This window comes from Rhinopithecus bieti, unplaced genomic scaffold (genome assembly GCF_001698545.2).
Source record: "Rhinopithecus bieti isolate Rb0 unplaced genomic scaffold, ASM169854v2 scaffold_48474, whole genome shotgun sequence".
Classification (NCBI taxonomy): domain Eukaryota; kingdom Metazoa; phylum Chordata; class Mammalia; order Primates; family Cercopithecidae; genus Rhinopithecus; species Rhinopithecus bieti.
The window spans coordinates 465,833-481,552 of NW_016819100.1; the positions used below are offsets into that span (position 1 = coordinate 465,833).

The window sequence follows — 15,720 nt, forward strand, 5'->3', positions numbered from 1 at the left end:
AGAGAATAGGAACCTTTTACACTGTGGTGGGATTGTAACTATTCACCATTATGGAAACAGTTAGGGAGATTCCTCAGGGATCTAGAACTGATCGTAACCATATGGACCCAGCCATCCCACTCTGGGTGTATACCAAGGATTCATAATTATTCTATACAAAGAACATGCCGTATGTTTATTGCAGCACTATTCACATAGCAGCTTGGATCAACCAAATGTCCAACAGTGACGATGGATTAAGAAAATGTGGCATATCACCATGGAGATGCTTTGCAGCCATAAAAGGACTGAGTTTGTGTCTTTGTAGGGACATGGATGCGTAGAACATTTTTGCAAACTATTCAATACAGAAACCAAACCGCATGGTTCTCACTCATGGTGGAACTGACATGAGATCACTTTGGACTCGGGAGGGGACACCACACTGGGCTTATCATGGGGAGGGGGGAGGGGGGAGGGGTTGCTTAGGGTTATCATGATATAATGATGAATTGATTGGTGTGACGGTTGATGGGTGCAGCACCACAACCATGGCACAGGTATCATATGTACAAACCTGCACGTTATGCGATGTACCCTAGCTTAAAGTATAATAAAAAAAAAAAAAAAAAGAGTGATGTGTTTTAACATTTATGAGTATGGTTAGGGGTGGCTCTTGACAGGATATACTTTTTTTTAAAAAAAAAAAATAAAAATATTGTATTTAGGCCGGGTGTGGTGGCTCGTGCCTGTAATCCCAGCACTTTGGGAGGCTGAGACAGATGGATCACCTGAGTTCAGGAGCTTGAGACCAGCCTGACCAACATGGAGAAACCGCGTCCTTACCAAAAATACAAAATTAGCTGGGCGTGGTGGTGCATGCCTGTAGTCCCAGCTACTCAGGAGGCTGAGGCAGGAGAATCACTTGAAACTGGGAGGTGGAGGTTGTGGTGAGCTGAGATCGTGCCACTGCACTCCAGCGTGGGCAACAAGAGCAAAACTCAGTCTCAAAGAAAAAAAAATGTATTTACTTAGAAGCATTCAGAATGTCAACAAAACAGCTGCAACTTTTTTTTTTTGCAATTACAGAGTGATATTCAGTTAATGAAACAACAATTTTCTGGTATAAGCTGTATCAGAGACAACTGAAGATTAAAAAAACTACCATCGCCATATATAACTAATTTGTGCTGTGCACCGAAAAGAACCTGTTTGAAATTTCCATGCCAATTTACAACCCCCATACTTTACCAGGCAAGGTTAGTGGTTATTGAAAATACCACCAGCGCGTGGTGGCATGCGCCTGCAATCCCAGCTACTCAGGAGGCCAAGGCAGGAGAATCACTTGAACCCGGGAGGCAGAGGATGGAGTGAGCCAAGATGGTGCCACTGCACTCCAGCCTGGGTGACAGAGGAGACTCTGTTTCAAAATATAAAAAGAAAAAAGATACCACCAGGACAGGGCTATCTAAAGACACATTTCGGTAGTGTGTTAAATTATACAAGACACTGTGTGGTTTAAAAACAAATTTTACACAGCCTTACATTTCATTTTTTTTCTTTAAAGGGAGTGAGTTGTGTACAGGCAGGCTAAATGCTTTACAGACAAGAAAAAAAAACTAGAACCAACTTATTAATGATCATTGTCTTCTTCATTCTCATCTCTTCATCTCCCTCTCCTCACCCTCTTCATTTTCCTCAACTTCCTCCTCTTTTTCTTGCTTTTTTTCAGCCTTGACAACTCCCTTTTTTGCTGCATCAGGCTTTCCTTTAGCTCGATATGCAGCAAGACCCTTTGTGCATTTTTCCTTCAGCTTCGCAGCCTTCTTTTCCTAAGGCTGCTTGTCACCTGCAGCAGTGTCATTCCACATCTCTCCTAGCTTCTTCGCAGTGTCACCAGTGGACACGCCAGGATGTTTTGGGCAATACTCAGAACAGAACAGAAAAAAGGCTGAAGGAGGCCTCTTGGGTGCCTCGGGATCCTTGAACTTCTTTCTTGTCTCCCCTTTAGAAGGGATATAGGTTTTCATTTCTCTTTCATTACGGGCCTTGTCCGCCTTTGCTGTATCTTCAAATTTTCCTTTCTCTTTAGCAGACATGGTCTTCCAGCTCTCTGAGCACTTCTTAGAAAACTCTGAGAAGTTGACTGAAGCATCTGGATGCTTCTTCTTATGCTCCTCCTGACAAGTTTGCACAAAAAATGCATATGATGACATTCCGCCTCTTGGCTTCTTAGGATCTCCTTTGCTCATGTTGAGTAATTTTTCCTTGGTGAGGCAGAGTCGCCCAGTGCCTGTCTGGCTCTCACTTGTCCTGGTGTTGTCTCTATGGAGAGGATGATAATTTAAAAGTTTTAAATAAGCATGTTTTATCCTTCAGTTCTCTGAAGCAGGTTTTATACGAAATCTGAATCTGACTGAGAATGTTACTGTTCATTCTTTTCAAAGTTCCAAGTAGTGAAGCCACAAAAGGAATTTCTCATTTTCTTTAGTATGGCTTATGCAAATAAAAACTGGTGGCTAAGACCTAAAGAACACAGTTCTAATCTCTGAAATGCTGATGACTTCAGGCAGAAGCACAGATGGGTAGGGAGAGGGAGGCAAAGGGAGAGATTTCTCTCCCATGATCACGTTGTCCCAAAAAGGGTCCTTGTGTACAGTTTATAAGGTCACATGTTGACACAATGGTTGTTAAGACCTTGATAAAAAGAGTCAGAGGAAGCCAGTGTGAAATATTCAATGACATATCAGTGGTGAGGCCTTGAGGCATATAAAGAAGGTCATCGAAGTTTGCCATTTCTTTTATCTGCTCTTGTCCACCTCTGCCTAGATGTTACAAATGAAGGAAATATTTGTTGAGAATATATTCATCTGAGTGCACTATGTGAATAACGAGAATGTTGCAATAATGTATGACGGTATATACTGGCTCTTTCAATATTAAGGACCTCGTATTGTCCTTTACTAAGCTTAAGGCTTGTCCAAACAAGATTAAACAAATACATACAAACAGCCTCCTCCCTCCTCCAGTAAACCCAAATAAATCTGATCAGCCTGAAATGATTTCTACAATAGCTCCCACGGCTATTAGGATTTAGTCTTATCTCCTGGCAAAGCCAACCCAGCCCCGCATGAACCCCCCACCCTCTGCCTCCATCCTTCTCACTCCCTTACTCCCCACCTCCCCCCTCCCGGCCATGTTAACTGTGAGGTCCTTGACATGCACGCTCCCTTCTCACACCTCCAAGCCTTTCTTTCTCCTGTTCCCTTTACCTCCACATCTGTCTACTCTCACCTGTCCTTCCACATTTAATTCTGACATCACCTCCTCCTGGAGGCTTTCCTGCACTGTCTGCTTGCTCACACCAAGACTGGTGCCTTGCCAGTGTATGCCCATGCATGCTGTCCAGGCCTCCACCACAGGGTTCTACTGAATGAAAACCCTTTGTCTCTTCCTGTTTACTGTTTCTTGTTGTTGTTATTGTTGTTGAGACAGAGTCTCGCTCTGTCACCCGGGCTGGAGTGCAGTGGTGCGATCTCAGCTCACTGCAGCCTCCACCTCCCTGGTTCAAGCAATTCTCTTGCCTCAGCCTCCCAAGTAACTGGGATTACAGGCATGCACCACCACACCCTGGCTAATTTTTGTATTTTTAGTAGAGATAGGGTTTCACCATGTTGGTTAGGCAGGTCTTGAACTCCTGACCTCAGGTGATTCGCCTACCTTGGCCTCCCAAAGTACTGGGATTATAGGCGTGAGTGACTGCACCCAGATTCCTGTTTACTGTTTCTTTTCTCATAATACAAAACCTGTCAGATACCTAGTGTTTAATGTACATTTGATGAATGAATGGTTTAATCAGAGTTTGTTTCTAATTTTTTTCCAGCCCACATTAGCTTATTCAACTATGTGCAAAAGTGGATGAGGACAAATAATTGTTAAATTGTTTGCTTGACTAAAAATGTTTTACTGATAGTGACCTGAAAATTAGTGGGAGAAGTAATGATGGTTACTGAACAGACTGCCAACTTGGATTCTGATTTTCTGCTGTGAATCATTTCTTTAACCTTTGAAAGCTTTTAAAATTATTTTTCTGGGTATAACAATAATGTGGCTAACTAAAAATAATGAAGATCATGTTTATTGTAGATGTGCGCTAAACATCCTTGTTTTGTTGCAAGTGCTACAATTGCAACCCCCACATCACTTCCTTTCCCCACTCTGCCTGCTCCTAGCATACATGTGGGCATGTGCGCATGCACACACACACACACACACCCCTAGACTAAACCTTACCAGATTTAGTCTTTTAATAGGGTCCTATAAGATACATTTCACCACATTTCCAAAGTTATAATGGATCTTGGAAGGAAAAGCTATGGAAAACAGTGATAGAGATACACTTATCACACAACAATAGAGCTCCCTTTTGATCTCTTCAAACAAACCAAGAAACAAAGAGCGAAAATCATCTAAGAATTCAAAACTGTTGAACTACTCCCATTGCACTGAGTCATGTGGATCTGTGTCAAGTATACAATCAGTTCTGTAAGTCAGCTGATAGACAGAAAAGAGTTACTTCAGAAAGATCATCTCAGGGAGCTTATTATACTGCCTTTGAAGTAGTGAGTCCAGTGAACTTGAACTGGATACTTGAAGTCTCTGATTTCTGTTATCACTGTGAAGGATTACTATTTTTTTTTTTTTTTTTTGAGACTGTCCCACTTTGTTGCTCAGCTGGAGATGGCAATGGCACAATCTTGGCTCACTGCACCGCTGCCTCCACGGGTTCAAGTGTTCTCCTGCCTCAGCCTCCTGAGTAGCTGGGATTTCAGGCACACCCACCACCCACGCCGGCTAATTTTTTTTTTTTTGTATTTTATAGTAGAGACGGGGTATCACCATGTTGGTCAGGCTGGTCCCGAACTCCTGACCTCATGGTCCGCCTGCCTCAGCCTCCCAAAGTCCTGGGATTACAGGCATGAGCCACCACATCTGGCCAGGAATTACTCTTGACAATTTTCTATATAATTTATTGGAGAATGACAAAAGTGGATGAAAATATTATTAGCTGGAATCTTGGCCTGTTTTGGTAAACAACAGATAAAAAGTTTTAAGGGTGGAACTTGAAAGTCTAATTACACAACATTAAAAATAAAAGTCTCCATGTCGAACATAATTAGTAGATTTCAGATGAACATGAGGAACTATTAGAACACTTACCTAAAGCAGTTTTGTGTCTCAGAAAAATGACTTTATAGATCTGGCATAGAATTTAGCATAGAAACTCTTCCTATAAGGTATGATGACAGAGAATCAAAGCAAGAGTCTTAAGACTCAGTCTTAGTTCCAGCTTGTCCTTTGTGATCCTGGCCAAGTCACTTCAATATGAACTTGGTTTTCTACATCTACAAAGTAAAAGGGTTGGGCTACTATAGCTGTTGTACTACTACTACTGATCTATTTGTGCTGGGTTATGCTATATTCAGATAAAGGAGGCCAAGTGTTTCTGGTGTAACCAACCACCATTTAAACAAACAGCATCCCCTCCATAGGGGAGGAGGCTGCACACATCTCCTGCTGCCCTCCACCCTGAGAATGCGGATGAATTCTAATCAGCAGCCACCACCTGACTGATTTGCCCACAGCCTGCTCTGGGTCCATTGGCTGGGAGGCTTCTGGAGGCAGCTGGGTCATGTCACCCTGACTCAAACTGGTGATGTGAAAGAACAGTCACATGTGTGAGCAGGTGCATAACACATCCTCAGGAGGGAGAATGGGGTGAAGGAACAGTGGTTTAGGGAGTGACTCATTCAGGTTATTCGTTCTGTGTGTAAAGCCCAAGGCCCTCCAACTGGTCCCGACCTACCTGCCCCGACTCTTTCTTCTGCTTTCCTGACACCTTCTTTGGGCCTCTATTGCCTTTCTCGCTAGTGCAGCTGACTTCTTGATGGTTTATATAGAAGATAATGTACCTAAGTCATTCATCACCCCAACCCTTGTGCATAGGTTTTCCTTGTTGCCAGAACCTGGATTTTGTTCAAGGGTGTCCCCAGCCCTATGTGATCAAGTGAAGAACTCCCAAACTTCATCCCCAAAGAAAAACTGATTGCTAGGCTTCCATTGGTAATTGGAAGCCAGTCACTGCACTCCCATTGATAATTGGTCTAAACTAATAACTGCGCTCCCATTGGTAATCGGTCTAAGCAAAGCCAATCACTGCATTCCCACTGGCAATCGGTGGAAGCCAATCACGGTGTTCCCATTGATAATTGGTCTAAACCAATCACTGTGCTTCCATTGGTAATTGGTCTAAGCCAATCACTGAGTCCCCATTGGTAATCAGTTGAAGCCAATCACTGCACTCCCATTGGTAATCCATCTAAGCCAATCACTGCACTCCCACCAGTAATCGGCCTAAACCAATCACTGTGCTCCCATTGGTAGCCAGTCTAAGCCAATCACTGGGCTCCCACTGGTAGTTGGTCTAAGCCAATCACTGCACTCCCATTGGTAATTGGTCTAAGCCAATCACTGCCCTCCTTCTCCCAGCCTACTTACCAGTGATTGTCTTAGGTATGGCCATACACTGCAATTCTGGCCAGAGAGAGTAAGTCAGTTAAGAGGCTTCTGGGAAGATTCACACTGTTCTGTCTGTATGAGATGCTTGGAATGATGCTAACATCTTTTGAAAAAGAGAATGCCCAGCTGACAGGCTGAGTGAGCAGAGAAATGAAGAGAATCATCTGGGGCCTGAGTGAGATCACTGGGCTGCTTTGTTAATCTATCCCAGATGCTCTTCTTCTTGAATTCTTGTTATGTGAAATTCAATTTTTTTTCTTTTCTTACCGTTTGAGTCAGAAGCCCAAAGTATCTTGCTATTTCTCATGTTGGTACACTGGAGAGGCAACAAGGAAACCCCAAATGGGGTTAGTGGAGGAATCAGTTCCTCCACTTAGAAGCCGTTACTGAGGAGCAAATTACTTCAAAATTTAGTGGCTTAAAATAACAATAAGCATGTATTGTCTCTCAGTTCCTATAAGCTGCAAATTTTGGAGCAGCTTGAATGGGAAGTATGGCTTAGAGTGTCTCCTCTCATGAGATTGCAGATGGGTGTGGGCTGGGGCTGCCATAATCTGAAAGTTCAGCTGGGGCTGGTGGGTCTGCTTCCAAGGAGGCTCACTCACTTGGCTGGCCAATGGGGACTGGCTGTGGTGGGAGGCCTCAGTTCCTCTCCATATGGGCTTCACCACATGGTACTTGAGTGTCCTCTGTTTTAAAATATAGGTTTTATTAATATTTAGGTATGGCAAAGCCATCGGATTAGGAATGACTGCTAATAAAAAGATAGTTTGTTATGCTCACAGATCTCAAGAGGAAGGGTGTGTCACACCATGGGGCCACATGCGGAAGTGCCAAGGTCAGTCAGGAGGCAGAGAGAGCAGAGTGAGAACATGGGCACAAACTGTTTTTTTTTTTTTTTTTTTTTTTTTTGAGACAGAGCCTTGCTCTGTCACCAGGCTGGAGTGCAGTGGTGAGATCTTGGCTCACTGCAACCTCTGTCTCCCGGGTTCAAGTGATTCTCCTGCCTCAGCTTCCCGAGTAGCTGGGACTACAGATGCGTGCCACCACGCCTAGCTAATTTTTTTCTATTTTAGTGGAGACAGAGTTTCGCTGTGTTAGCTAGGATGGTCTCATTCTCCTGACCTCATGATCCGCCCACCCTGGCCTCCCAAAGTGCTGGGATTACAGGCGTGAGCCACCGCGCCTGGCCAGGGGCACAAACTATTATTGTGGTTTCTGTGGGAAGGAATGAGCAAGGGAGGGTGATCGGGCTTTGGATTGAATAGTTTGAATAATTTCAGCAGGCTCTGGGCCATACAGGCTATCCCTAGTTGTCTAGTTCCTACTCCTGGGGTGATTAGGGCAGGTGGATAGTGGCCTGGAGGGTGAGAGCCCATAAAGGAGGTGGCAGTTTGTGGGCTCTGGATTGGTTGGTTTACATTTGTAAAGCACCCTCATGGTTGTTTGCTATTTCTAAAAACTGGCTAGTCCTGGGAGGGGCATAAAAATACAAAAATAAAAGACATGGTAAATACATTCTTATAGCATGGTGCTGGCTTTGCCCAGAGTAAGCAATCCAAGAGAGCAAGGCAGATGCTGCAATGTCCTTTATGGTCTCGATTAAGAAGTCACATACCATCCCTGCTGAACTCTACACAGACCAGTCCTAATTAAACATGGGAGGAGACTATGCAAAGACATAAATACCTAAGAGGTGAGGATCACTGGGGGCCATCTTGGAGGCTGGGTACTACACATCTGGCAAGTTCCTTGACCTCCAAGTGTCAGTGTCTTCACTTAAACAAGATGGCGATAACATCATGTTACTCTGACTTCTAAGTTGAAAGCAAACAGAAAATGACTCTGGCTTGCTTAGGCAAAAGAGGAATTTATTGAATCTGTTTTGGACAATTCACACAATAGAAGGGAAGGCTATAGAACCAGGCTTAGCAGAACCTAAGGGAGCTTGGGGAGCAGGGAAAGTCTTGCAGGGCAAAGCCTCAGGGTTGGTCTGGTTGAGAAACTGGTGTTGACATCAACTGCACTGGCCACCGGATATTGTGGCCAGAGCTAAAAGCTCAGCACCACTGCTGTTGAGCAACTCTCAATCGCCTCTGTGCCCTGAAGCTTCCACAGTGTTGGGAGAGTGGGGAAAGGAGGACCAGGTCCCTTCTGCTTCTGGGATTACAGCAGATGTCTGCTATAAATACTGGCTTCATGGGATTCACAAAAAATATATGAGCACCTTCCTTGGAAAATCGAGAGTGCTCAGTAATGGTTGGTTGCTTAATAGAAGAGAGAAAGCAGATACCTTGGGATGGAATAGAGTGAGTTTGGAGATCTCAAGTTGAGAGTGAGAATGAAGCATGCTCATAACATTTCCAGTCACACTGAGCATTTCTAATCACACTCTTACCTCATCTTCACTCATATGCACTTTTGCAGATTCTTAAATTGCTGAGATTTGTACAAATCCTATCTATATACTCTAATTGCCCAGCGAACCAAGTTGGAGGCAAGGGAACAGTATGTTATTAAGAAAAGGTAGCGGCCGGGCGCGGTGGCTCAAGCCTGTAATCCCAGCACTTTGGGAGGCCGAGACGGGCAGATCACGAGGTCAGGAGATCGAGACCATCCTGGCGAACATGGTGAAACCCCGTCTCTACTAAAAAATACAAAAAACTAGCCGGGCGAGGTGGCAGGCGCCTGTAGTCCCAGCTACTCGGGAGGCTGAGGCAGGAGAACGGCGTAAACCCGGGAGGCGGAGCTTGCAGTGAGCTGAGATCCGGCCACTGCACTCCAGCCTGGGCGACAGAGCGAGACTCCATCTCAAAAAAAAAAAAAAAAAAAAAAAAAAAAAAAGGTAAAGTGAAAGCCTCCTATGAAAATTGCAATACTGGCTGGGCGCAGTGGCTCATGCTTGTAATCCCAGCACTTTGGGAGGCCAAGGTGGGCAGATCACTTCAGGTCAGAAGTTCAAGACTCCTGCCTGGGCAACATAGTGAAACCCTGTCTCTACTAAAAATACAAAAATTAGCCAGGCATGGTGGCACATGCCTGTCATCCCAGCTACTCAGGAGGCTGAGGGAGAATTGCTTGAGTCCAGGTGGCAAAGGTTGCAGTGAGCTGAGATCATGTCACTGCACTCCAGCCTGGGTGGCAGAGTGAGACTCCATCTTAAAGCAAAGCAAAGCAAAGTGAAGCGAAAAGAAAATTGTAACACTAGCCTCTTGGTACCTTGACATGAACCACAATTAACCACACTCTTTAAGTGGTGGCAGCTTCCATTTCTGTCACTGTTACCTTTGTAGTACTTCTTTTTTTTTATTTTTTATTTTATTATTTATTTATTTATTTATTTTTTGAGACAGAGTTGCTCTGCTCACTGCAACCTCTGCCTCCCGGGTTCAAGCGATTCTCCTGCCTCAGCCTCCTGAGTAGCTGGGACTACAGGCCCACGCCACCACGCCCGGCTAATTTTTGTATTTTTAGTACAGACATGGTTTCGCCATATTAGTCAGGCTGGTCTTGAACTCCTGACCTTGTAATCCACCTGCCTCGGCCTCCCAAAGTGCTGGGATTACAGGCGTGAGCCACCGCGCCCGGTCCCTTTATAGTACTTCTATCTCCGTTTGAATTGCCAAGGCAAAGCCAGACACCTTTTCTCACAGAGCCTGTTCTCTGTTGTTAGGTGTGGGCATGAGTCTTGCTGTTCAAACTCAACTATTTCATTCAAAGTGTTTTTCCTTGCTTGGGTTTACAAATTCATTGAGGTTGAATGTGTAACTAAGTTCTAAAATGTTAGTTCTAAAGTAAGTTCTAAAATGATTCTAAAATGTTAGTATATAAGGAGCACCGGGAGGGTTTGCCAAAACACAAGTTGCTTGGCCCCACCCCTGGAGTCTCAGGTTCGGCAGATCTAGGGTGAGGTCGGAGGATGTGCATTTCTAATATGTTCCCAGGTGATGCTAGGGCTGCTGGTCTGGGGGTCACATTGAGAACCACTGACTTGAGTGACTTGATGCTGTTGCTGGCCTGCTTTGTAAACTTCTAAGCCCCTATCCAGTAATTGCCTTTCTTTCTTTTCTTTTCTTTCTTTTTCTTTTTTTTGAGACAGAGTTTCACTCTTGTTGCCCAGGCTGGAGCGCAATGGCGCTATCTTGGCTCACTGCAACTTCCGCCTCCTGGGTTCAGGTGATTCGCCTACCTCAGCCTCCAAAGTAGCTGGGATTACAGGCATGTGCTACCATACCTGGCTAATTTTTTTTTTTTTTGTATTTTTAGTAGAGACAGGGTTTCACCACGTTGGCCAGGCTGGTCTTGAACTCCTGACCTCAAGTGATCCACCCGCCTCAGCCACCGCGCCCAGCCAGTAATTATCATTCATAAAGAAAGCCAAGACGACACCTACAGAGCAAAATTATGTGATACTCAGGAATAAGCATTGAAACATTATTTTGATTAGGAAAATGGCTGCATGGAACAGAAACTTAGCTATAACAGCTTACGCAAGTAACAGTTTGTTTTTCTCACATTCCCAAGAAGACTAGAAGCTGTCCTAGGCTGGTGAAATGACTTCACCTCATCAGGGCTCTGGGGCTCTGGGATGCTCTCACCTGCTTGATTCCCAAAGGGTCACCTCATGTCCTCAGGCCAGAGCCACCTACAGTGCTAAACCAGCCACACAACAAGTGAAAGGGACAGAGAAAAGACATGAAACCACTTCTATACTGGCATTTCTTGCCTCCTGCTAATGGGTGTTATGTGAAAAGGAAAAACTCTGAATTAGGACTTCTTTACTACAGACTTCTGAGAAGTTTTATTAAGCTTATGTATGTGATGACATTCCAAGGCTCAGGAATAAGCATGCTGCATTTTCCAAGCTTATTTGACCACAGAAGATTTTTAAAAAGTTTTCTGGAGCATCTCCCTGAACTACATTCCATGGAAATTTTTGCCAGAAAACCTTGATATATACAGTGTCAACTATCAGTGTGTTTTTAAAGACTCCTTATGAGAAAAAAAGCCAAGTATGTTCTTCTTACATCAATGAGATAGTTCTACTTTTTTAAGGGGAAGGAAATGAAAACAGGAACAGTTTGTGAGTCAGGGCAGGGGGCGTGGTGCCAGCTGCCACCTGAGAACCATGCAACCTTGACAGGCCTGGTGGCCTCCTTAGAGTCTCCTGTTCTTCTTTTTTTTTTTTTTTCTGAGACAGAGTCGCTCAGGCTGGAGGGCAGTGTGCGATCTCAGCTCACTGCAACCTTTGCCTCCCGGGTTCAAATGATGCTCCTATCTCAGCTTCCAGACTAGCTGTGATTACAAGTGCGGGCCACCACACCTAGCTAATTTTTGTATTTTTAGTAGAGATGGGGTTTTGCCATGTTGGCCAGGCTGGTCTTGAATTCCTGACCTCAGGTGATCCGCCCACCTTGCCCTCCCAAAGTGCTGAGATCACAGGCATGATCTACCGCGCCCGGCCACGGTTTCCTGTTCTTACTTGCAAAACAAGATCTGTAGGTAAGCACCAGGATGTATCCCAACAGACCAAAATTCTGCAACTTCACAGCTCCTAGAAAGATCAAGAAGGGATGTCTGAATCAATCTTTGGTAATGGGAGATAGAGGATATATGCACTCCTGTTGGGCAACAGAGTGAAACCCCGTCTCAAACACTGGAGACGGACTCTTGGGGTTTCACTATGTTGGCCAGGTTGGTCTTGAACTCCTGACCTCATGTGATCCGCCCGCCTTGGCCTCCCAAAATGCTGAGAGCACAGGTGTGAGCCACTGCACTTGGCCGGGTTCTCCCCTTTTTAAGGGCTCATGCTTTCTATTGCACTCACCCGGATGATTCAGGATAATCCCCCATCTCATCACATCTGCAAAGTCCCCTTTGCCATATAAGGTCACATATCTACAAGTTCTAGGAATTAGGACAGGGACCTCTTGGGATTCGTGGGTATTCTGCCTACTATGCAGGTGAAATCTATTGTTTAAAGAACTATAGACAGTGTTGGGAAACTAAAGACTATAACAAAAAATTCAAATTAGGCTTAATAGTATGTGAAACAAGCAGTACAAAGAGGTAGAGAAGGTTTATATGAGAAAAGAAAAGAAAAGAAAAAAAAAACCCCAAGAAAGGAGATAAATTACAACACAAGCAAAAGTAGGACAACACTAGTTAAGAGCTAGAAGCACATGAATCTTTAAGAGACCGAGTAAAGGGCAAAGGTTTAGTAGGGGATTGTTGGAGTTTCCTTCTATTATATATTGTACCTTCACCAATAGAACTGAAAGTCTAAAATCATACTATTTAAAAAACCAAGAACATATCAGCATTAACCAGATTGATCCTACAGGCACTGCTTGACTTTCAGGTGTGGAGGTGGTAGGAAGAGCCAGAGAATGGCCTGAAATAATTGCAGAGCTCCAGTGTTTGAAGAATGTATAGGAACCTGGTGAGGTGAAGGCACCCTTTCCTTTGCTTAGTGGCTTCAGGATGTGGAATGAAAAGGAACATGACATCTACATCCAGGTGAGAATTAGGCTCAGGACAAAGGGTGGTGAAGTATTAGTCCAAGGCTCAATAAAAGAGTAAGAATCACATGCAAGTAAAAAGATCCAGGCAGAGGGGGTGCAATAAGAATTTCTCAGTCCTGTTCCTATTGACACTGTGAACCATGTGATTTTTTGTTGTGTGGGTGTCCCGTGCATTGTAGGCGGGTTAGCAGCATCCCTGGACTCCTCCCATCTGATGCAATAGCACCCTTCCCCAGGATGTGACAACAAAAAATGTCTCCAGGCCTTATCAAATGTCCCCGGGGGGAGGAGACAAAAATCACCCCAGTTGGGAACCACTGGTGTAGACTGAAAGAATAGGCAAGGGGGCATAACACACCAAACATGGGGAGCCTGCAAGCCTGGAGAGAGTCTTTGAGGCTGCAAGGACACAAACACCGAGGGAACCTTGTAAGGGGCCTTTTGCTGGAGCTGCTGGCCTGGCTGGGAGCCACCGGCCTGGCTGGGAGCCACCAAGAGCGTCCAGCTGGTTTGCATACTCGTCTGTAACTTGGCCGGGGCAGGCTCCCGGTCAGAAGAGCTCAAGTCTAATTCGTTCAGGACTTGCACTCCGGTTGTTTTCCATTTGTTATGCAAGCACAGGTTTCAAAAGGCAATTCACCTGGGCAGGTGATATGCTTGCTTGCAATATAAACAGCTTGGAACCTATTATCTTACATGGTTGTTTCACTTCATCTAGCTTCACTGTCTGTCCTCCTGGCCCCTGATTTGTAGAGGAGGGAGGAAACGAGGATGGTGGAGAGACTTGGATGCAAGTACTGCCACCTCCAGCCTTTATGAGAATTAGAAAAGGTGCATCTCCGGCTGGATGAATTACGAAAGAATGTCCTCTCGGGGAGGATCAGGAGTGGGGCTAGGCTAGGAGAGTGGATGGCACCTTATCTCCAACCAGCTGAGCGCAGAGCTGCATGTCAGCGCCTCCATAGTGAGTGCCTGCAGAGTTCCTATGGGAGCAAGCCTCCACCATGCACACTACCCACATCTTACATAGCCCACGAGGCAGAGGCTTACTCATGTAAACCTTGGGGGCTAGCCATGACACATGGAGCCCCTGAGCTCTGAGGGCTAAACTTTCTTACCAGCAGGATTAGAATTTTAGTATGACACATGGTGAGAAACAAAGGCAATTGATTCTGCAGGAATGAGTGTAAGGTGGTTTAAGAATATTCTAAAGGAGAAAAAAGCAAGATGGACAGCTGGGAGAGGCTGTGCAAGTTTGCTTCTGTGCATCTGGCCTGATGAGCCTATTCATTCATAAATTTAGGACCTAGGTGATCAACAAGAGCACTGCACTTTTGCAAGTGAGGGCAGACCTCTAAAATTCCTTCTAAGGTTCAAACACTAATGGCCCAAGGCTGTTAAATGCATCTAGTTCAGGGGATGTGTTCTATAAAGTAAATCATGAACTGCTGCGTAAATTCCTATGCACTGGTTGTTGTAGAAAATTCTTCCTTTGGTGACCTTGGAAGACTAGACGTGTTAGCCCTCTTTCTACATGGGCAAGGAAGGTATCATGCAGCCAAAGGACAAAGAAAGATTCTAAGTCAAGAAAATGCCCATTAAGTGCAGATGTGTCCACATGTTATAGATGGAGACCTTGAACCATAGGGTCAGATTAACCCTAACATTGCAGAGTTGCAGAGGGTGAAGTGTGAATGGAGACCTACACAACAACTGTCTAATTTTGTTTCTTTTGAGACAGGCTCTTGCTCTGTCACCCAGGCTGGAGTGCAGTGGCACAATCACGCCTCAACCTCCTGGGTTCCAACAATCCTCTCACCTCAGCCTCCCAAAATGCTGAGATTACAGGCATTAGCCACCACGCCCAGCAAATGTCTAATATTTAAATAAACTTTCTTCCATCTTTGTACTTTGGCAAATACACGTTCATAGCAAGAAAATGAGGAGAAAGTGAAATTTATGGTTTTTATTTGACTGAAAGTTGGCAAAAACTAGAAGAAATCATTGGACTTCATTATTACATGACTGTGGGTGTTCTGTTAATGGGCTGACATGTGTGAATGTATAATAAAGACATATAATTCATGCATTATATATTTATCCATAAAATTAATGTTTCTTGCTTTCATTTCAGGAAAATTATAATTATATTGCTATAATCAGTATTTTCACATAATTTGTGTTCTATTAACAGTAATATCTAATTAGATGACTTTTCTTGAATCTTAGTTTTTTTTTTTTTTTTTTTTTTTGAGACGGAGTCTCGCTCTGTCGCCCAGGCTGGAGTGCAGTGGCCGGATCTCAGCTCACTGCAAGCTCCGCCTTCCAGGTTCCCGCCATTCTCCTGCCTCAGCCTCCCGAGTAGCTGGGACCACAGGCGCCCGCCACCTCGCCCGGCTAGCTTTTTTTTGTATTTTTTTAGTAGAGATGGGGTTTCACCATGTTGGCCAGGATGGTCTCGATCTCCTGACCTCGTGATCCGCCCGTCTCGGCCTCCCAAAGTGCTGGGATTACAGGCTTGAGCCACCGTGCCCGGCCTAGAATCTTACTTTTTCTTTTCATTTTTTTCAAATTTCCATTTAGAGAAACTGCTCTGCAGAGGCAGTAGCAATTGCAATTGTCATTAAAATTCTTTTTC

General features: G+C 44.6%; 1 pseudogene; it reads right to left on the bottom strand.

Annotated features, from left to right (window-relative positions):
* Positions 1-1,610: 1,610 nt before the first annotated feature.
* LOC108519312 (high mobility group protein B1 pseudogene) lies at positions 1,611-2,292 on the bottom strand (annotated as a pseudogene).
* Positions 2,293-15,720: the final 13,428 nt, after the last annotated feature.